Below are 7,640 nucleotides of genomic sequence, written 5' to 3' on the forward strand. Positions count from 1 at the left end.
TTTATTTTTTTATTTTAATAGGTTAATATTTATCGACGAAATATATATCAAAATTCATTTATCACAAGTCAAAAATCATTGATAGGTGCAAACCTTTCAACAATACAAATAAAATTGTTGGACTATAGTAGTTTTAGTTTTTATTTTTTTACCTTTTTCTAAAAAAAAATATTTTAAATTATTTTTGTAAAATGTTTGTTTGTTTGTTTTATGAAAAATTTGCCAGTGATGGTTGAATCAGATGTCATAATTGTGATTTATGATGTTAGGAATCGGTTTGCGGACAATAGAAAAGATTGATCTTGATTAGTAAAATAATTTGATAATTTTTTTTTATTTTCGTAAGTAGATTTTCAAATCAGATATCACACTTTTTTTTTTGAGAAATAGGTATCACACTTTACTGCTTAAAGTATATTTCATGCATGTTATCGAGTTTAATTTTTCAAATTTATTTTGAAATATATATAATATAAAATATACAATTATAAAATTTAAGTGTATAAATTAATTTTGATAGGTTAAAGAAATAATTTTATAAAACTAGAAAATATATACAAAGACCATCATTAATGAAATTTTTAAAGAGCTGGGTTAGACTTGACGAAGATGCCTGATCGCATGCACGAAAACATTTTCCGGTTAACTGTAAAATATCGATGGTAAGCAGCGACAACTCTCCTTGGGTGGGCAAGAAGCCAATCAGACGCATCAGAGGGATGTCTGATGCTCTCTCAATCGCCGCCGATCTCAGATTTTCTGTTGCTCCGCCTCTTTCTCAGGTTTTCAATCTCAATTTTCATTTTTTTTGTTCCAATTCTAATTTAACTTATGACTCTGCTAATTAATCTGATTTTGAATTAGCTATTGCAATTTCAATTCTATATAGGAAGAAGTACAAAACTTATCCACTGGTGAGAAGGGTGATGGCTTGATTAGGGTTTTGAGAGAATTAAGTACAGTGCAAAGAAAAATAGGTGACCTACAGGTGGAACTTCAAGGTCGTAAGGTATAATGCTGGACTTGAAATGGATTTTTAGTATAATTTGTATGACTTGTATGTATGTAGGGGTGTGCAAAAATAAAACCGGAACGTAAAACCGAACCAGACCGGAATTATAACTATGGTTTGGCTGTTTAATGGATTTGGTTTGGTTCGGTTTATATTTATATAAAAGTTTGGTGTTCGGTTTTTGGTTCAGTTTGAGCATTTTGAAAATCGAAATAATCGGAAAATCAAATTAATAATTTTTTTTTTTAAAATAATGTAAATGCAGACATTATGCTCTTTTAGTCTCTATTCCTTAATTATAGCCGACGGAAGTTAATAAAATTCATACAATTTAAGAAGCACGGAAACTTTCATAAAGTTACGTGTCCTGTATCAAAAACGTTTCGAAAACGGAAACTCTCAAAATCTTTCGGAAACTCATAAAGAAACGTTTCGGTAAATAAAAAAAATAGACAATCTAATAGCCAAAAGTTCGGAGGCTTAACTGATCCGAAGAAAGTTGAGTTCTAACAACCTAAAAAATTCTCAGTAAATTTTTTTTTTTTATCGATTTCCCACAATTTTAATTATTCATATTATCTACAATAAATCTTATCTTCTTATTTTTATTAGATTTAATTATGTTTAATTTATTTTATTAATTGACATAAATATATAAATAAAATGTAATATATATAGCATTTTATAATTTCTTAAATTATAAATATATCCCTTTATTTTTATTATTTACACGTTTCTCCCACGTTTTTTGTCCTTCATTTGAAAACAATACCGTTTCTCCGAGTCCGTTTTCTGTCGTTTCCGTTTCCGTGCTACTTAGCATAAAATAGATAAATATGGCATAATATGCTTATAGACATATATGAAAAAATATTAGACAATATTTTTTGTAATATTTAAATTAATTTTAAGATAAAAACTCAAAAAAGAAATATATAAAAATTTTGGTTTCTTTAAAAAACCGATCTGAACCGAAATTTTTGGCACGGTTTGATGTAATCCGAACTTATAATCCGGTTCGGTTCGGTTTGAAAAATTTAACAAAATTTGGCTGGTTGGTTTCGGCCAATTCCAAAACGAACTAAACCGAACCAACCGATGCATATTCCTACTTGTATGTTGATCCATTGAACTGACTTTTGGGCTGTGAAATCTTTTAGGATGATAAGAATGTGGCGCATTTGACCCATGTTAGTGAAATGGAAAAGAAGATTGAGACTTTGGCTAGAATTACTACCATAGTGAAAGATATCATTCAGAATAAGGTAAGAGTTTAGAATTTGTTTGCATCTTGGATTTGTAAGTTCAGTGCATGCAGCAATGCAGCTACACATGCACTTGCGCGAAGATATGAAAGTTTCATGCTTGAATGCATGTAAAACTTATTCATATCTCTCATTGACTTTGCAACTTATTTACTGAAAGAATCATAAGTGTGATAAGAGTAGTAAATCTGTTTACCAATTCAGATATTGGTCAACTATTTATAGAACTGTTTGCTTATCAGTACAAAGTTTATGGAATACCTGAATTATAAAGAAATCCACTTTTTTAAAAATAATTTAGACCATCATTTATTACTTGTCATTTTGATCACTTGCCGGAGAGGAAGGGGCAGCAATTAAGGGTATTTTTTAATGTTCAGGAGATTTTTAAGTGAAACCAAAATGAAATCAAGGTCATATTGGTTTTCCGATTTTCTGAGAAGCCTCAAGCTCCGCCACCCCTTACTCAAATAAAAACTGAGAAGCAACTTTTACTTTACCAACTTCATACTGCTGGGAAGCTTTCTAAAATTAAAGGCCTAAGCACATGCATATGATTAGAATTTAGATCTAAATTTATCTAGTGTTTTTTGAGTAATTTCTCTCGTTTTATTTGGGGCATCTATCTTAGCACATTGAATTCTTCAAGTCGCTAGCCATGCATGGTGTTGGACTAGGTTCATCTTCACAGTAAAACAATGGGTTAATTTTGGAAGAAACACGTGTTTTCCGACATGTGAAATGTGAATCTTGTTTTTTTTTGGCAATTTTTTCTGTTGTCAGAGGTACTTCTTTCTAACTTTGTTTCACATATTTTGGCAGGATCGAATAATAGCTCGTCTTCAACAACCATATTCTTTAGATTGTATTCCAGTTGAAGCAGAATATCAGGTTCGTTCATTCAGTGACTACTATCGAGTAAGCATTACAGGATCTTACAGTGTAGCAGCCGTGTGCAAAAATTGCATTGATTTTAGGTATCATAATCATGTGTTACTCCATTCAAAGCTGTGAGACTGCGGTAATAGAGGTGGCCACGGTTCATAACCCGGCGGTTCCGGTTCGGAACCGCCGGGTCACGGTTCAAGAAAAAGTGGAACCGGCCCGGAACCGCCTAAGAGACGGTTCCATGACGGTTCGGAACCGGACAGTTCCGGTTCCGGTTCCGGGTTAAGACGGTTTAGAAAAAAAATTAAAAATAAAATTAAAATTTAATTACTAAAAAATGTAATTTAACAATAAAATAACTCACGGAGATAGTATTACAAGAAAATAATTTTTTTTTAAAAAAAGTTAAAATATTAACCAAAACTTTTACTAAAATAAATATAACATATATTTTATTGCAAAAAGTAAATATATTATATAATAAAGATATAATATATATTTTAAATATATAATATATATTTTAAATATATAATGTATATTTTTTATTAACGGGTTCGACCCTTAAACCGCCGGTTCCGACCCGGAACCGCCGGGTCACGGTTCAACAAATCTGGAACCGGCCCGAAACCGCCCTTTGTACGGTTCCGGGCCGGTTTTAGTCCTGTTCCGGGTTTGACCGGTTCCGGTCCGGGTTTGACCGGGCCGGTTCCGGGCCGGTTCACGGGCTAACCCGGCCCATGGCCACCTCTATGCGGTAATGAACTTAAATCCGTGTTCAAAGCTCAAGTTTCTAGGTTAGGGGCAGTTTTTGACACATTAATAAGCAGACATTAACCTAATGAAACACAAGTCCGTCAGGTTACATTACATGAGAAGCTGACAACTCTTTTCCATCTGCATTGTCTTGCTAACCAAGCAAGACAATAGCCTTCTCTGACTTCCAGAATTACTGCCTAATTGAAGATTGCGGCGTCTATCCTCTTTTTCAGCAGACATATTTTTCCAAGTACAACGGATAGGGAAGTTAGATGAAGAATGGGAAATAGACTGTTTTCTGTTCAATCTAATCATACTTAATAATTAAGTTTGTGATTAGTGTGCCTTTAGGTTCTATGTGTAGGTCCTATAATTATGAAATTTTGACCAGAAATACTGATGGGAGAAGTAAACTAGAAAACAGAGCTGTTAAGGTTGTGATATTTTCTTATTAGATATATACAGCTGTTGATAAAAAGCATAATTACTGAAAATGCTGCAAATGTTGAACTTTGTTACAATTCTATAGTAGGTTTTGGTCTGGGTTGCTGAATTGTTGACTTTTTCCTTGATGATTTGAACTTATTCTGATTGCATATTGTGCCTATATTTCATTTGTGCAGAAACAATTTTCAGAATTACTGATGAAGGCTGCCAGGGATTACGATGCCTTGACAGCATCTGTTTCTGATTTTCAATGGAGTCGGAACTTTAAGGAGTCTCCTTCGGTGTGGGAGGTATGCTCATGGGCATGTTTTACATCATTATGCATTCTCTCCTATATTTGGTATCGAGTTGAATGCTTTTCACAAAAACTTATGCTGTTATTAGATCTGTTGCCATTTTGGTCATCTAGTTCCTTCTTTTTTTCCCGTATGATACAACCACCATATCACTTGAATAGAGAGAGTATGATTCATGCGAGGAATTGATAACCTTATAAAGCAGACATGTTTCTTTTTGCAGTTTGTTGTTAATGAACAATTTGTTGTTTCACATGCTAACATGCCTTTTTCACAAGCAATAGCCGACTCATGATAGTCATCAACTAAGTCAAATTATAGATACTTTATAATTTTGCAGACGTAAATCCTGCGTGCTGTATATAATATAGTACTTCATTTCTGTGTGATCTCGTACTTATAATATGCATTAAAATTGCACTTACCATCTATGTAGCACGGACATACCGAAACAATGTTATTTCTGGTTTCCCGTTTTAAAAGTGAAGTTTGTGTCTAAAACGCTAAGTTTTCGAAACCGGAAAAGTTGATCGAATGGAGTGTTTGTTACGATTGAAGTGCAGCTCTCGAGGTACTCGTCGCACAAGAAAAGTCGTGCTCAGGTTTTCACATTGTTCAGTTACTTTGATGCAGGAAATGCTACGTCCTATTCCCCTTGCATTAGCATCTTGCACCAGATTCTTTAAAGCAATGTCTGCCATGAGAGAATCATTTGCTACCCTTCAACATTTGAGGGTTGGCCAATCGGATTCCTGTTTGCCAACAACAGCAGCAAATGGACTCTCACAAAGATCATTAAGGAATTCAGACTGTATTACTCTCTTCCTTGGAGACATGAACCTGGTTTCAATGACTTAAGGAACCACGAAGTTGATCGGCAAGTAGCAGATGATGAAAGCAGTGAAGTTGTTGACTTTCAAGCGAATGGAAGCAGTCAGAAGAAATTGTCTTGGCCTCATCAGTAAAAAAGAGAGACCTATAGTAACACTACTAAATGATAGTAACTATTTTGTTTTTCTCACTGAATTTGTAAGTAGAATATTTTCATTGCAATAGAAGTAATACAGAGAAATGTCTATGATCATTTTGGGCCTTAATCTGCTATGCCACGAAAAAGAAGAAAAAAGTATATATTTTTGGGTCATGAGATTGGGTTTGCAATTCGTATTATTGTATCATAAAAGTTTCGTGTATTCATTTAAAAATTAATATATTTTTTCAATCCGTATTCAATATGTTTAACTAACTGTTTCAAAATAGTAAAACAAACACGACATGTTTGTTTAATGGGTCAAAACACTTGTCGAACAGTTTAACCTGTTTATTGAAAAGGTTTATAAGCATATTAGATTTTTGTGTTTACAACAATTTTATTTAAATTTTTTAATTACAAAAATATATTTGACACGTTATTAATATCGTGTCCAACCTCTTTGACGCAATAAATAATTAAATTAGTATAATCAAATAACAAGCCTTTTAAATACTAACAGTAAACCTTCATATATTAATTGGATAAGGGTCAGTTAGGCTCCTAAAGTTTGGTCTATGGATCAACTAGACTCTTAACGTTCAGAAAGGTGCAAACAAGCCTAATGTTATCAAAATGTATCATATAAGCCCTTATACTTAACACTGTCTATTGTTTTTAGTGTGGCTCATTACAAACGGTGTTACGTAAAAGGGCTTGTGTGATATGATTTGATAACTTTAGGGGCTTAGTTGCGTCTTTCCAAACGTTAAGGGCCTACTTGATCCACATATCAAATATTAGGGGTCTAACTGACCCTTTTCCCTATATTAATTAAGTTATAGTGTATATATGAGTATATTCGGATTACATCTAAGTTAATTAGTAACACAATTAATAAATAGCTAGTTTATCATACTCCCTCCTTCCACTATATGACGTTTAAGGTGGGGGAAAAAAAATCCAGTAATTGACATTTTTAAGTTTTAAGTATTTCATTGCTTATTAATCGTGTTATAAACATGTTGATTTCTTTATAACCGAAACCATATAAGCTCAATTTGAATCCATTGATCTTCGAGTTAAATCGTATAAACGAAACGTGTCGGAAATTATGGACTTTACAAATTTGAAAATCAAAAAGTGAAATTAAAAAAAAATATGGAATTGAATTAGCAGCAGAAGGATGTGATGTTTCAAGTTTTAACTTTAAAAAGAAGATATAGCTGCAATTAAAAACTGCTTGAAAATTGTAGCAATATTAAAGGCAGCCGAAGCTATGGTGACTGTGCCATAGACAGAGCTACATCATTTTTGGGGATGCCCACCTTCTGCAACAATAACTACAAGCCCATAACTCCTACCAATTTACATAGAATAATCAAGTTATCTCTTGAAAAAAAAAATCAAGTTATCTTCACTTTTTAGCATTCTAAAATAATTAGTCTCATTTCTCAAAAGAAAAAAAAAATAGTCTCTATGTCCCAATCCAACCATTCCCATTTCTTTTAAAAGATGTTAAAAAAACAAAATCAAGTTATCTTCACTTTGTTAGTATTCTAAAATAAATACTCCCAATAAAACCATTCCCATTTTTTTTAAAAGATGTACTCCCTCTCTTCCATAAAATAGACAAAATAGAGTTTGCACATGAATTAAGAAATGATAGTTAAAATAGTTATATTTTATAAACTTCCAATGATAACCTTCATTTAATTATATAAATATTTTAAATATAAATAATTTATATTGTGGGAAAGATAATTATTGTGTTGGAATTTTAATTAAATTTTGAAAAGATAAATTTGTTATTAATTTTTGTATTGCAAAAAGTGATAATTAATGATGAATTATAGAATATAACAAAAGTAGTTAAAATTGATGAAAGTTAATATTAGTATTTTTTAAATTAATATAGTAATTTTGTCTATATTTTGGGACGCACAAAATAACTATTTTGCCTATTTTTGTGGGACAAAGTATTTTCTTCATCCTGTTTAAAAAGG

General features: G+C 32.1%; 1 pseudogene; it reads left to right on the plus strand.

Moving 5' to 3' along the window:
- Window positions 1-545: 545 nt before the first annotated feature.
- LOC126654764 (AUGMIN subunit 2-like) lies at window positions 546-5,748 on the plus strand (annotated as a pseudogene).
- The last annotated feature ends 1,892 nt before the right edge of the window (window positions 5,749-7,640 follow it).

This window comes from Mercurialis annua, linkage group LG7 (genome assembly GCF_937616625.2).
Source record: "Mercurialis annua linkage group LG7, ddMerAnnu1.2, whole genome shotgun sequence".
NCBI lineage: Eukaryota > Viridiplantae > Streptophyta > Magnoliopsida > Malpighiales > Euphorbiaceae > Mercurialis > Mercurialis annua.